Consider the following 16,481-nt stretch of genomic DNA (forward strand, 5'->3'; position numbering starts at 1 on the left):
CCTGAGGTTTGCCTCAGGCGGCAGAAACCCTTGAATCGGCCCTGCCAGGAGGTATGCGCCGCAGGTTGAGGGGGTACGCGGGGAAGGGGGGGGGGGGGGAATAAAATTTAGTTTTTAGTGCCGGGACACTGCTATCAATCAGCAGTGTCCCGGCACCTATGCCCGCGGCGGCTCTGATCTCCCTCCTAGCTGCAGCATCTCTGCACACTGGTGTTGCTGCTGGTAGAAGGGAGTGAAGTGAGAGCCGTTCCTTTCAGTCGGCGACCACGCAGTGCGCTGGCAGTGGCATCCCGCGGACCCCACTCAGCTCGTGATAGGATGCCGACTCCCCTTCCTTCCTGGACCCCACTCTGCGGATAGCGGAAGCCCACCCTCCCCCTGGCTCTGGTCCCGGGATGGAGGACGCGGGTGCTATGCTTGGTGATTGTACCCATGATACGGAGGGTGCTAAGCACCCGCGCCCTCCATCTCAGGACCGATCAATTCTGAGCCAGGGGAGGGTGGGCTGCCGCTATCCGCAGAGTCGGGGGCCCAGAGGGAAGGGTAGTCGGCATCCTATCAAGAGCCAAGTGGGGTCCGGGGGATGTCCCTGCCAGTGCAATGCATAATCGCTGGCTGAAAGGAACGGCTCTCACTTCGCTCCTTCCTCCCAGCAACATCACCCACTGGTGGGTGCTATGGGGCCATTGCGTCTCCAACACTAAATTCAACCCTCTCTTCTTCTCCTCTATCTCTCCTTCTCCCCCTCCTCTCTTCCTCCTTCTCCTCTCTCCCCCTTCTCCTTCTCCTCTCTCCCCCCTTCTCCTTCTCCTCTCTCCCTCCTTCTCCTCCTCTCTCCCCACTTCTCCTCCCTCTCCTCCTCCTCTCTCTCTCTCTCCCACTTCTCCTCCTCCTCCTCCTCCTCCTCTCTCCCCCTTCTCCTCCTCCTCCTCCTCCTCCTCCTCCTCCTCTCTCACCCCTTCTTATCCTCCTCTCTCCTCCTTCTCCTCCTCCTATCTCCCCCCTTCTTCTCCTCCTCTGTCCCCCTCCTCTCTCCCCCCTTCTCCTCATCATCTCTCCCCCCTTCTCCTCCTCCTCCTCTCTCTCCCACCTTCTTCTCCTCCTCTCTCCCCCTTAACCTCCTCATTTCCCTTCAGACTTCACTGGCTCAGTGGCTAGAGAAGAGAGTTTTAGGATTAGGTGAGTATGAACTTTGTTTTGTTTGTTATGGGGCATTACTATATGACAGGGCAGGGGAAATTTACAATGGGGCACAGTAGGGAGGGAGGCATCATTACTATGAGGTTATGGGGAATTACCATATGGAGGGCACAGCAGGGGATATTATTACTATATGAAGAGAACAGCAGGGGACATAATTACTATATGGAGGGCACAGCAGGAGGTATTATTACTATATGGGGGCACAGCATGGGACATTATTACTATATGGAGGCATAGCAGGGGCATTATTAATATATGGTGGACACAGCAGAGGAACCTTACTACACATGACCAGGGCCGTATTTGCCACTAGGCACCCGTGGTCCGGTGCCTAGGGCGGCGCCCTGCGGGGGGCGGCACCCGCAGGGAACACTTTTTTTTATTATTAAAAAAAAAAAAAAAAACTCCGTAGGCACCGGCCCATGGGTGCCTAGTCCGCGCCGGGAGGGGGGGGTGACGGAGCGGCCGGGAGAAGGATGGGCAGGCAGGCTGGTTCCCTCCCCCCATGCAGCGCCGGGGTCCGGGGCAGGTGTTGAGCTTCCGGCACACACAGTGTGACAGAGGCCGGAAGCTCCCAGCTGCAGCCCCGTGGTCCCGGATCTTCTCTCCTGCTCGGCGGCGCTCACGTGATGTGACGTCATCGCCGAACAGGAGAGAAGATCCGGGACCGCGGGGCTGCAGCTGGGAGCTTCCGGCCTCTGTCACACTGTGTGTGCCGGAAGCTTAACACCTGCCCTGCACCCCGGACCTCGGACCCCGGCGCTGCATGGGGGGAGGGAACCAGCCTGCCTGCCCATCCTTCTCCCCTCTGCCCGCCCCCGGCCCCCCTGCATTCTCAGCCTCTCCCCTGCCCCCCAGCCTCAGCCTCTCCCCTGCCTTCCAGCCTCAGCCTCTCCCCTGCCCCCCAGCCTCTCCCCTGCCCCCCAGCCTCAGCCTCTCCCCCTACCCCCAACCTCAGCCTCTCCCCTGCCCCCCAGCCTCAGCCTCTCCCCTGCCCCCCAGCCTCTCCCCTGCCCCCCAGCCTCAGCCTCTCCCCTGCCCCCCAGCCTCAGCCTCTCCCCCCAGCCTCAGCCTCTCCCCCCAGCCTCAGCCTCTCCCCCTACCCCCAGCCTCTCCCCCTGCCCCCCAGCCTCTCCCCCTAACCCTCAGCCTCTCCCCTGCCCCCCAGCCTCTCCCCCTAACCCTCAGCCTCTCCCCTGCCCCCCAGCGTCTCCCCTGACCCCAGCCTCTCCCCCCTGCATTCTCAGCCTCTCCCCTGCCCCCCCAGCCTCTCTCCTGCCCCCCAGCATCTCCCCTGATTCCTCAGCCTCTCCACCTAACCCTCAGCCTCTCCTCCCTGCATTCTAAGCCTCTCCCCTGCCCCCCAGCCTCTCCCGCTAACCCTCAGCGTCTCCCCTGCCCCCCAGCGTCTCCCCTGCTCCCAGCCTCTCCCCTGCCCCCCAGCCTCTCCCCCTAACCCTCAGCCTCTCCCCTGCCCCCCAGGGTCTCCCCTGCCCCCCAGCCTCTCCCCTGCCCCCCCAGCCTCTCCCCTGACCCCTCAGCCTCTCCACCTAACCCTCAGCCTCTCCCCCTGCCCCCCAGCCTCTCCCCCGGTCCCCAGCCTCTCCCCCCTGCATTCTCAGCCTCTCCCCTGACCCCCCAGCCTCTCCCCTAACCCTCAGCCTCTCCCCTTCCCCCCCCAGCCTCTCCCCTGCCCCCCAGCCTCTCTCCCCCCCAGCCTCTCCCCCTAACCCTCAGCCTCTCCCCTGCCCCCCAGCCTCTCCCCCTAACCCTCAGCCCCCTAACCCTTAGCATCTACCCTGACCCCTCAGCCTCTCCCCCGGTCCCCAGCCTCTCCCCCCTGCATTCTCAGCCTCTCCCCTGACCCCCCAGCCTCTCCCCTAACCCTCAGCCTCTCCCCTCCCCCCCAGCCTCTCCCCTGCCCCCCAGCCTCTCCCCTGCCCCCAGCGTCTCCCCTGCCCCCCAGCAACTCCCCTGACCCCAGCGTCTCCCCTGCCCCCCCAACCTCTCCACCTAACCCTCAGCCTCTCCCCTGCCCCCCCAGCCTCTCCCCTGCCCCCCCCCAGCCTCTCCCCCTAACCCTCAGCCTCTCCCCTGCCCCCCAGCGTCTCCCCGTAACCCTCAGCCTCTCCCCTGCCCCCCAGCGTCTCCCCGTAACCCTCAGCCTCTCCCCCTGCCCCCCAGCGTCTCCCCGTAACCCTCAGCCTCTCCCCCTGCCCCACAGCCTCTCCCCCTGCCCCCCCAGCGTCTCCCCTGACCCCTCAGCCTCTCCACCCCAGTAACCCCCAGCTGCCCTCCTGCCCCAGTCACCCCCAGCTGCCCGCCTGCAGACGAGTTATGGTCAGAGAAGTCTTCATGATGCTGCGCCAGATGGAGAAAAAAGCAAAAAGTTAGCGACAGCAATTCGAGAAGACGTCACCTGTGAGTCATTAGTAACTGCACTGTAATCACTTCTATAGTGTGCAGAGCCTGTGTTCCATTGGGGTCACAATGGGTCAGTGTATTGTTTGCGGTAGTGTACTGACACAGCCCTGCGGTCACTACAGTACACTAACCCAAACTTTTAAATTAGGACCCAACTAGAGCTGCAGGCACTACAACTCCCAGCATATCCTGAGGGCTGCAGACTGTCAGTAAATGCTGGGAGTTGTAGTGCCTGCAGCTGTTGTAGTTGGGTCCTAGGTGCATTATACACTGGAGGCTTTGTGGGAGATCAGAATACAGAGATCATCACTAATAGGGGATAGAACAAAAACATCTCCCCCTATCCCTATTAGTGCTGTTCTGGGGTCACGTCCCTACACTGAGCCCCCACAAATCTATGTATTCTGATCTCCCACAACGCCTCCAGGACCCAACTACAACAGCTGCAGGCACTACAACTCCCAGAACAGTCTGCAGCCCTCAGGATATGCTGGGAGTTGTAGTGCCTGCAGCTGCTGTAGTTGGGTCCTAGGTGCATCATACACTGGATGCTTTGTGGCATATCAGAATACATAGATCTGTGGGGGCTCAGTGCAGGGAAGTGACCCCAGAACATCACTAATAAGATATAGGGGGAGATGTTTTTGTTCTATCCCCTATTAGTGATGTTCTGGGGTCACTTCCCTGCACTGAGCCCCCACAGATCTATGTATTCTTATGTGCCACAAAGCATCCAGTGTATGATGCACCTAGGATCCAACTACAACAGCTGCAGGCACTAAAACTCCCAGCATGTACTGACAGTCTGCAGCCCTCAGGATATGCTGGGAGTTGTAGTAAAGTAGTACAATCCTATGATAACTGCCGCTGTAGACAGATGTGTTGCTGGACCGTCAGGGCTGATGGTTGTCACCCACAGATTGCAGCCACCAGGAGACTCTGCACACAGTGTGAGCCCCAGGTACCCCAGTCCAACACTGGACAGAACCGGTCCCCAAACTAAGACATCCTTCCTTCCTCGATCACGTCTGTTTGATGAGAACAGCGGGCATCAAGCAGAGCGGCACCCAAGTGCCAGGGTATATACCATGCATGTACAGCAACGTGTGGGGGGGGGGGGGGGCGCCTCTGCATGCAAAGTGCCTAGGGCAGCATGAACTCTAAATACAGGCCTGCACATGACACCATGACTACTGTATGGGAGCCTATAGGTGGGGGAAAAGATAGGGAAGTTGCTGGAAATGTACGGAGCGTAAGATGTTTGTCTGGCAGGTTCTGAAGAGATGAATTGTAGCTGCAAGAAATTATCATGGAGGTCTGGGCCAGATGGATAGGAAAAGTGACACCTTAGATCAAAAAATACATCACCTGTGAGTCACTGAATGATTTTTATTTCTCGTAGAACGTTATTTAGTGTGCATCTCTGCACACTGGTGTTGCTGCTGGGAGAAGGGAGTGAAGTGAGAGCCGTTCCTTTCAGTCGGCGACCACGCAGTGCGCTGGCAGTGGCATCCCCCGGACCCCACTAAGCTCGTGATAGGATGCCGACTCCCCTTCCTTCCTGGACCCCACTCTGCGGATAGCAGAAGCCCGCCCTCCCCCTGGCTCTGGTCCCGGGATGGAGGACGCGGGTGCTATGCTTGGTGATTGTACCCGTGATACGGAGGGTGCTAAGCACCTGCGCCCTCCATCCCAGGACCGATCGATTCTGAGCCAGGGGAGGGTGGGCTGCCGCTATCCGCAGAGTCGGGGGCCCAGAGGGAAGGGTAGTCGGCATCCTATCACGAGCCAAGTGGGGTCCGGGGGATGTCCCTGCCAGTGCACTGCATAGTCGCTGGCTGAAAGGAACGGCTCTCACTTCACTCCTTCCTCCCAGCAACATCACCCACTGGTGGGTGTTATGGGGCCATTGCGTCTCCAACACTAAGTTCAACCCTCTCTTCTTCTCCTCTATCTCTCCTTCTCCCCCTCCTCTCTCCCTCCTTCTCCTCTCTCCCCCTTCTCCTTCTCCTCTCTCCCCCCTTCTCCTTCTCCTCTCTCCCTCCTTCTCCTCCTCTCTCCTCACTTCTCCTCCTTCTCCTCCTCCTCTCTCTCTCCCACTTCTCCTCCTCCTCCTCCTCCTCCTCCTCCTCTCTCCCCCTTCTCCTCCTCCTCCTCCTCCTCTCTCCCCCTTCTCCTCCTCCTCCTCTCTCCCCCTTCTCCTCCTCCTCCTCCTCCTCTCTCACCCCTTCTCCTCCTCCTATCTCCCCCCTTCTTCTCCTCCTCTCTCCCCCTCCTCTCTCCCCCCTTCTCCTCATCATCTCTCCCACCTTCTCCTCCCCCTCTCTCTCCACCCTTCTCCTCCTCTCTCCCCCCTTAACCTCCTCATTTCCCTTCAGACTTCACTGGCTCAGTGGCTAGAGAAGAGAGTTTTAGGATTAGGTGAGTATGAACTTTGTTTTGTTTGTTTTGGGGCATTACTATATGACAGGGCAGGGGAAATTTACTATGGGGCACAGTAGGGAGGGAGGCATCATTACTATGAGGTTATGGGGAATTACCATATGGAGGGCACAGCAGGGGATATTACTATATGAAGAGAACAGCAGGGGACATAATTACTATATGGAGGGCACAGCAGGAGGTATTATTACTATATGGGGGCACAGCATGGGACATTATTACTATATGGAGGCATAGCAGGGGCATTATTAATATATGGAGGTACAGCAGGGGCATTAATACTAAATGGAGGCACAGCAGGGGCATTATTACTATATGGTGGACACAGCAGAGGAACCTTACTACACATGACACCATGACTACTGTATGGGAGCCTATAGGTGGGGGAAAAGATAGGGAAGTTGCTGGAAATGTACGGAGCGTAAGATGTTTGTCTGGCAGGTTCTGAAGAGATGAATTGTAGCTGCAAGAAATTATCATGGAGGTCTGGGCCAGATGGATAGGAAAAGTGACACCTCAGATCAAAAAAAGACATCACCTGTGAGTCACTGAATGATTTTTATTTCTCGTAGAACGTTATTTAGTAGGGGTGCCCCAAGGTAAAAAGAAATTTCCAATCACCCCATCACAGACCTCTCTCAGTTCAGCATTAATAGCAACATCAAATCAACCATCAAAACATCTGACTACATGAGGGAGGTATCTGGCTATATGGGGGAGGTATCTGACTACATGGCGAGGTATGTGGCTACATGGGGGTGTATCTGACTACATAGGGAGGTACTGGCTATATGGGGGAGGTATCTGACTACATGGGGAGGTATCTGACTACATGGGGGGTATCTGACTACATGGGGGAGATATCTGACTACATGGGGGGAGGTATCTGACTACATGGAGAGGTATCTGACTACATGGGGGCAGGTATCAGACTACATGAGGAGGTATCTGACTACATGGGGAGGTATCTTGCTACGTTAGGGGTATTATTTGGCTGCAGGGGGACATATCTAGCTCTATGAGACACATCTGGCTAGCGGCAAATCTGGCTCCATGGGACATACCTGGCTGCAAGAGGCATACCTAGCCTAAGGGGGCACATGTGGCTACAAGGATGTATTTGGCTGCTGGGGACATATCTGGCTCCAGGGGCATACCTAGCTGAAAGGGGCATATCATTACCTTTCCAAGCTTCTGTCTGCTTCCCTGGCTCCAAACTCACTAACTGCCCGCCGCAGCCACTGATGAAAAGCAGATGGGAGCATGGTCTGGAAAGTATGATCTGTAAGGCCAGGCAGCTAAAACATTAAATAAGCATTCTGGTAGTGGAAAGAAAATTTGCTGCGAGAATGCAAAACCACAGGCCTTAACAGTACAGAGTATCGTAGTGGATTTTGCTGCAAAACATACGAGTGAATCTACCCTAGGGCAAAGATTATAATCAATCGTATCCTTGGGGGTGCTCGGCTGAAGCATCTTGTCACATGGGGGTACTTGGCTTGAAAAGGTTGAGAAACACTGATCTACACCATGACTATGTGAAATCATACGTCCAGTCCAGGATTGTTCTCTGAGGTGGTTAAAGTTCCAAGCTTTTGAACTGGGAGTTCCTGTTTACAGTGTCCATAATAGGACATAGTCAGAAGTCAAACTCAAGAATCATTTTGACACAAAAGAGACTAGTGAATTTGATTAATGACTAGTGACTTTGATTAGTGACTAGTGACTTTGATTAGTGACTTTTTAAATAATGTGTAATATCTAACCTCTGAAATGTCAGTAGTTAGTAGTCAGTAGTCCCCATTCAGTTTGAGTTTCACTTTCACTTCAGTTGCCAGGCAGCCCCTAGCTTGTATCATTCAGGTAACAAAATGAAGTGATATCTGAACTCTGACTCTGATCTCTGACTTGGTCAGGAGTGAGGAGTCAGTGTGACGACACCAGGAGGGGCGAAGCCTCGACCAGAAGGGACGGGGTTGTGTTGAGCTTACAAGCAGGAAGTAGGAAGCAGGAAGCAGTGAGCTGCAGCACCATTCACTCCTGCAGAGAGGGAAGGAAGCTGCAATGTCCACAGTAACATGGGGGGATACAGGGGGAGGACTGGTGTGTGCGGTCTGTATACAGTGGAGATGACTGGTGTGTGGGGTCTGTATACAGAGGGAGAGGACTGGTGTGTGGGGGTCTATATACATGGGGAGAGGACTGGTGTGTGGGGGTCTGTATACAGGGGGAGAGGACTGGTATATGGGGTCTATACAGGGGAGAGGACTGGTGTGGGGGTGTCTGTATACAGGGGGAGAGGACTGGTGTGTGGGGTCTGTATACAGGGGGAGAGGACTGGTGTGTGGGGGTCTATATACAGGGGGAGAGGACTGGTGTGTGGGGGTCTATATACATGGGGAGAGGACTGGTGTGTGGGGTCTGTATACAGGGGGAGAGGACTGGTATATGGGGTCTATACAGGGGAGAGGACTGGTGTGGGGGTGTCTGTATACAGGGGGAGAGGACTGGTGTGTGGGGTCTGTATACAGGGGAGAGGACTGGTGTGTGTGGGGGGTCTGGATACAAAGGGAGAGGACTAGGGAGTGGGGTCTGTATACAGGGGGACAGGTCTGGTGTGTGTGGGGTCTGTATACAGACCAGGGGAGAGGACTGGGGTGTGTGTATACAGACCCCACACCACCAGTCCTCTACCCCTGTATACAGAGCCCACACACCAGTCCTCTCCCCCTGTATACAGACCCCAGTCCTCTCCCCCTGTATACAGACCCCACACCCCAGTCCTCTCCCCTGGTATACAGACCACACACACCAGTCCTCTCCCCCTGTATACAGATCCCCCACACCCCAGTCCTCTCCCCCTGTATACAGACCCCACACCCCAGTCCTCTACCCCTGTATACAGACCCCCCCACACACACACCGGTCCTCTCCCCCTGTATACAGAGCCCACACCCCAGTCCTCTCCCCCTGTATACAGAGCCCACACACACCAGTCCTCTCCCCCTGTTTACAGACCACACACCCCAGTCCTCTCCCCCTGTATACAGACCCCACACCCCAATCCTCTCCCCCTGTATACAGACCCCCCCACACACACCAGTCCTCTACCCCTGTATACAGACCTCACACACCAGTCCTCTCTCCTTGTATACAGACCACACACACCAGTCCTCTCCCCCTGTATACAGACCCCACACACACCAGTCCTCTCCCCCTGTATACAGACCCCACACACACCAGTTCTCTCCCCCTGTATACAGACCCCACACCCCAGTCCTCTCCCCCTGTATACAGACCCCCCACACCCCAGTCCTCTCCCCTGGTATACAGACCCCCCCACACACACCAGTCCTCTCCCCCTGTATACAGAGCCCACACACACCAGTCCTCTCCCCCTGTTTACAGACCACACACCCCAGTCCTCTCCCCCTGTATACAGACCCCACACCCCAATCCTCTCCCCCTGTATACAGACCCCCCCACACACACCAGTCCTCTACCCCTGTATACAGACCTCACACACCAGTCCTCTCTCCTTGTATACAGACCACACACACCAGTCCTCTCCCCCTGTATACAGACCCCACACACACCAGTTCTCTCCCCCTGTATACAGACCCCACACCCCAGTCCTCTCCCCCTGTATACAGACCCCCCACACCCCAGTCCTCTCCCCTGGTATACAGACCCCCCACACACACCAGTCCTCTCCCCCTGTATACAGAGCCCACACCCCAGTCCTCTCCCCCTGTATACAGACCCCACACACACCAGTCCTCTCCCCCTGTATACAGACCCCACACCCCAGTCCTCTCCCCCTGTATACAGACCCCACACCCCAGTCCTCTCCTTTGGTATACAGACCACACAAACACCAGTCCTCTCCCCCTGTATACAGACCCCACACACACATTAGTCCTCTCCCCCTGTATACAGACCACACATCCCAGTCCTCTACCCCTGTATACAGACCCCACACCCCAGTCCTCTCCCCTGGTATACAGACCACACACACCAGTCCTCTCCCCCTGTATACAGACCACACACACACACCAGTCCTCTCCCACTGTATACAGACCCCACACTCCAATCCTCTCCCCCTGTATACAGACCACACACACACCAGTCCTCTCCCCCTGTATACAGACCCCACACTCCAGTCCCCTCCCCCTGTATACAGACCCCACACTCCAGTCCTCTCCCCCTGTATACAGAGCCCACACACCAGTCCTCTCCCCCTGTATACAGACCCCACAAACACCAGTCCTCTACCCCTGTATACAGAGCCCACACATACCAGTCCTCTCCCCCATGTATACAGACCCCCCCACACACACACACACCAGTCCTCTCCCCCTGTATACAGACCCCACACCCCAGTCCTTTCCCCTGGTATACAGACCACACACACCAGTCGTCTCCCTCTGTATACAGACTCCACACCCCAGTCCTCTCCCCCTGTATACAGACCCCCCCACACACCAGTCCTCTCCCCCTGTATACAGAGCCCACACACACCAGTACTCTCCCCCTGTTTACAGATCACACACCCCAGTCCTATCCCCCTGTATACAGACCCCACACCCCAGTCCTCTCCCCCTGTATACAGACCCCCCACACACACACCAGTCCTCTCCCCCTGTATACAGACCCCACACACCAGTCCTCTCTCCTTGTATACAGACCACACACACCAGTCCTCTCCCCCTATATACAGACCCCACACACACCAGTTCTCCCTCCCTGTATACATACCCCACACACCAGTCCTCTCCCCTGTAAACAGACCCCACACACACCAGTCTTCTCCCCCTGTATACAGACCCCACACACACCAGTCCTCTCCCCCTGTATACAGACCCCCACACACACCAGTCCTCACCCCCTGTATACACACCACACAACAGTCCTCTCCCCTTGTATACAGACCCCGCACACACCAGTCCTCTCCTCTGTATACAGACCACACACACCAGTCCTCTCCCCCTGTATACAGAGCCCACACACACCAGTCCTCTCCCCCTGTATACAGACCCCACACCCCAGTCCTCTCCCCTGGTATAAAGACCACACACACCAGTCCTCTCCCCCTGTATACAGAGCCCACACACACCAGTCCTCTCCCCCTGTATACAGAGCCCACACACACCAGTCCTCTCCCCCTGTATACAGACCACACACACCAGTCCTCTCCCCTGTATACAGACCACACACACCAGTCCTCTCCCTCCTGTTTACAGACCCTACACAAACCAGTCCTCTCCCCCTGTATACAGACCCCACACACCAGTCCTCTCCCCTGTATACAGACCACACACACCAGTCCTCTCCCTCCTGTTTACAGACCCTACACAAACCAGTCCTCTCCCCCTGTATACAGACCCCACACACACCAGTCCTCTCCCCCTGTATACAGACCCCACATACACACCAGTCCTCTCCCACTGTATACAGACCCCACACACCACTCCTCTCCCCTTTGTGTCCCCCATTTTACTGTGGACATTGCAGCTTCTTTCCCTCTGTTTCTGCAGCAGCTCACTGCTTCCAATTCCTGCTTGTAAGCTTAACACAACCCCGACCCTTCTGGTCGAGGCCCCGCCCCTCCTGGTGACATCACACTGACTCCTCACTCCTGACCAAGTCTGAGATCAGAGTCAGAGATCAGATATAACTTCATTTTGTTACCTGAATGATGCAAGCTAGGGGCTGCCTGGCAACTGAAGTAAAAGTGAAACTCAAACTGAATGGGGACTACTGACTACTAACTACTGACATTTCTGAGGTTAGATATTACACATTATTTAATCAGAAGTCAGATATAAGTAGTCAGGAGTCAAAGTCAAAAGTCACTAATAATTGTCACTAATCAAAGTCAGTATCAAAGTCACTAGTCAGTAATCAAAGTCACTAATCAAAGTCAATAGTCAGTAATCAAAGTCAATAATTAAAGTCACTAGTCAGTAAAGTCAGTAATCAAAGTTATTAGTCATTAATCAAAGTCACTAGTTAGTAATCAAAGTCACTAGTCAGTAATCAAAGTAAGTAATCAAAATCAGTAATCAAAGTCACTAGTCAGTATTCAGTCAGTGATCAAAGTCACTAGTCAGTAATCAAAGTCAGAAGTCTCTTTTGTGTCAAAATGATTCTTGACTTTGACTTCTAAGTCCTAATATGGACACTGTACCTGTTACATTTGGTAGAAAGTAGAAAGAGAGCTCATTTGTTACTCGTAACCTTCTCATAACACTGAAATGTGAGGGTAGAGATCATAATTTACAGCTAATGGCGGTTAGAATTGAAGTTCAGGTACAGAGCTGCAAATAAGAGTAAAGTAATGAGGACGTTCCCTTGGCACCCACACAATTTTTAGTTTAATGGTGCGTTTACCCAGAAAGATGTATACGACAGAACATTAAAGCCAAAGCCAGGAATGCATTTGAAAAGAGGATAGATCTCAGTCTTTCCTTTATGACCTGTTCTCTGTCTATAGTCTGGTGCTGGCTTTGGCTTTAAAAATCTGTCAGATAAATTTGTCTCTGTAAAAGTACCCTAAAATATGTTCCATAAAAAGTGTTCTCATTCCACAAAAACAAGCTCTCCTGTAGCCATGTCAATGGAAAAATAAAATAGCTCTTAGAAAGCCAGAATGAAAAACAAAAACATGAGCTCCAAAAATATCTCCCTCGGAAATAGGTTAAACAAAACGTATACTTATAAATATACTTTTTAATGTTTATGGGTTATCTTATCCGGACAATCCCAGGCCAGCATCCAATAGCAGTAGCAGCTCATCCCAGGGCTTATGCAACTGGTGACATTTGACTGATTTTCAATGAATCCTCATTTAGGGTGCCTTCACACATACCGACTCGCAGCAAAAAAAGCCGAGGTCCTGGAAGGCCCCTATCACTACATGCAGGCTCGGACTGGGCCACCGGGGGGCCCTCCCCCCTTAAAGGGCCCAGAGCTATAGGTGGGCCTCATGTTCAGGATCTCCCTATAATCTGGAGATTTAGGGGCCCTCTGCTGCCTTCCACGCTGCACTAATGATGAAAGAATGGCAGCAGGGCCCCTTCTTTCACACTACTGTAAACTCATGGGCCGCCCTCCCCCTGTACTGTAAGTGGAACGGTCCGGTCCTGATTAGCTCCGGGAGTGTCTCTCTTCCTGCCTGTCAGGAGCCCACGTGTGGCAGTAGGAACATGGAGAAAGCTGAAGAGAGAAGCAGCAGCAGGGCCCCCTCCATCCTCCTGCAGTCATGTCTCCCCCCTCCTGCTGCTGTGTGTGGAGTTGGTGCCGAGGACCAATCAGATTCCACCTTTCATTCCTCACAGACTCTTTAGAAAATGAAAGGTGGAATCTGATTGGTTGCTAGGGTCAACTGAGCCAGTTTCACTTTACACCATGTTTGAGAAATCTCCCCCTATCTCTTTATTCTATATGCAGTCTACATGGATACTACATAACTGGTAAATAAAATCTATAGAAAACTTCTTATATATACACACACACACACACACACACATTACACTTGGTCCTAGCAGTGCAAGAGTCAGGTAGTGCACTTAAAGTATTTCTATTTCTTTTTTTACTATTTTAACCGAATGTACCATCAGAATTAGGTAAAAAAAGATTTTTGCAGTGCAGTGGCGCAGTCCTTTTTTTCTTGTGCACCAGCCAGGCTCTATGCATTGGAGGGGGTCCCAACACCCCCAGTGCAACAATATCCCCTCCCCTTGGTGGCACGACCCTGTTGGTTCTAATGGAGGCACGTCACAGATAAGATACTGCAAAATATATATTTTTTTACATAGGGCTGATGGTACATTTGTAATATGGGCTGTCTGGATGTATGTCCAGGGCTCCCAGGTGTCCCATATCCTTACAATCTGTCCATATTCAGTGGCATCCCCCACTCAGGGATTTCAGGTCTACATGCCCCAGTTGTACAGGATAGATAACCGCCAGCTCCCCCCCTCTCCACTGTAACTGCATTAGGCCTGTGACCTATAAATGATCAGCAGTAGCCGACAATGTTTCATCCAAGTGTCTCATCACACTACCTTCACCGCTAAAGCCCCTTAAATGTCTTTTTTATATTGCTGCCCTTATAGAGAACATAATAAAGGTCATATTCTTACCTCACCCAGTATCTTCCTGTGGCTTTTCCTGGTCCCCTGCTGTTTCTTCTGGGACAGCCCGCTCAGCCAATCACTGACTGAGATGGGACAGCGCCGCGGCCAGTGAGCTGTCAGTGCAGAGACAAGTCTGCCTCAGGAGTGGCAGCAGGTGACCAGGCAAGGCCACAGGAGGACCCAGGAAGGAAGGAATGGGATTTTTATTATGTTCCCTACAAGAGCAGCAATATATAAAAAAAAAAAACATTTAAGGGGCTTTAAGAGTCATGAGGAATGCACATTCGACCAATAATTTTTATCATATCTGTCTGACATGTCAAATTTATCTTTCATATTGACGTTAATGCTTTAATGACCACTGATATGCCTTTCATGGCAGTCCTTAAAGGTCTTATTCTAGCCCGACCCCTTGATGTTCCTCGGCTCGACTAGATAGACCAGATGGTCATTTTCTATAATCTTCTATGTTTCTAAGGCTGTGTTCACATGTGGCATTTTTTATGTTTTTTATTTTTTTGCAGCAATATTGTTGCATTTTCAGTGAAGTTTCTACATAAATGGTGTTTTAATGCAATTGCATAAATCATGATAAAGTAGCACAATTTTACCGTAGCTAAAATTATAGCAAAATGGCATGAAAAACCCAACAAAAATGCCATGTGTAAACACAGCCTAAGTACTAGGAAAATTCTCTAAACCTGGTAGATTATTGCAAGTTATACTCCTGTCTGGATGATAGGTGTCCCTGCTTCATCTAAGAAACCTATATGTCACTCTATACTCTATGCTATTTGCATATGACGCCACAGAAACGATTGTGACTGACAGTGGGCTATGTCGCTGGTCACATACACTGCTGAGTGCAATGTTGCTGTACTAAGATTAAAGGTTTGGCGCTGGTTATGTATATGTATGTAGGGTGGGCCCCTAGAATCAATTTCCCTGGTGGGCCCAAGGTACCCCAGTCCGACACTGACTACATACAAGCAGTGGTCTGAAAGACCGCTGCGTGCATGTAATGCAGCCGCCCCCTCAACCCCTTTCGGCTCCCGCATCGCTGTCTCCATACATTACCTGGCTCTGGCTGCACGGGGTCCCAGTGTCTTGCTCTGCCGCCCAGCCAATCAGTGTGTTGCCCAGCCGCATCCGCTGATTGGCTGGGCGGTAGAGCAGGACCCCGGGACCCCATGCAGCCAGAGCCAGGTAATGTATGGAGACCGGTGAGGGAACCGAAGGGGTTAAGGGGGCGGCTGCATTACATACACGCAGCGGTCTTTCAGACCACTGCTTGTATGTAGTGATGGGGGCATTCCAGGACCTCGGCTTGTAGCAGAGACTCGCAGCGAGTTTTTTGCTGCGAGTCGGTATGTGTGAAGGCACCCTTAGTAAGGATTCCTCCGGATGTGGCAACCTCCTAAAAGGTAAATTGCTCTTTTAGCAACCTTCAATGGTTGAAGTTTTCTGAAATGTTTTTTTTCCCTCTATTCAAATTGTCTCCATTTTCTGTGTTTTTGTAGTGCTTAGTAAAATGAAGCTTTATGCTTGATTTACACGTAATGTATCCGCAGCTGATTTTACGCAGCAACTGATAGAAATATCAGTTTCAATGTGATTACATACTAACAGCCTCCTTAAAACCCCTGCTGCCAGGAACACACTTTACCTGATCCACGCTCTGGCTGCATCTGAGGTTCCCGGCTTCCGTAGGTCCCTTTCAGCCAATCGGTGCACAGCAGTCACTGATTGGCTGAACGGGACCTCCAGGAGCCTCAGGTGCAGCTGGAGTGTGGAGCAGGTAAAGTTTGTTCCCGGCAGCTGGAGGTTAAGGGGGCCGGCATTTACATACTCGCAGTGGGATGACAATCCCGCTGCGAGTATGCAATCACATTGAAACTGACAGGGAAGGTATGAGTGAATCTAGTCTTAAAATGATTTACCCTTGTACTGCGATGCATTCTTTTTCAATACAAGTGTCTCTTTGGGAGTTTACTTGAAAGTAATATACTTTATCTAGGGCTATATATAACAAAAGTAAAGTTAGGATGCCACTACCTGAACAGGATAACACACTGCACTCAGGACTCCACAGATCTGATTCTGTGGTATTGTACAAGTCCAGCATGAACAGACAGTCTCTTGTAACAATGATGCTTGTAGATTAACTTGGGGCACTTACCAACATTTATTGAATTAAAAGGTCCTATCTATGGATATGGCTTACGTCACACAGTGTTTGCAGTGCACACTAAGGGTCCTATTACATGGGAA

Source organism: Dendropsophus ebraccatus, chromosome 4, assembly GCF_027789765.1.
Source record: "Dendropsophus ebraccatus isolate aDenEbr1 chromosome 4, aDenEbr1.pat, whole genome shotgun sequence".
NCBI lineage: Eukaryota > Metazoa > Chordata > Amphibia > Anura > Hylidae > Dendropsophus > Dendropsophus ebraccatus.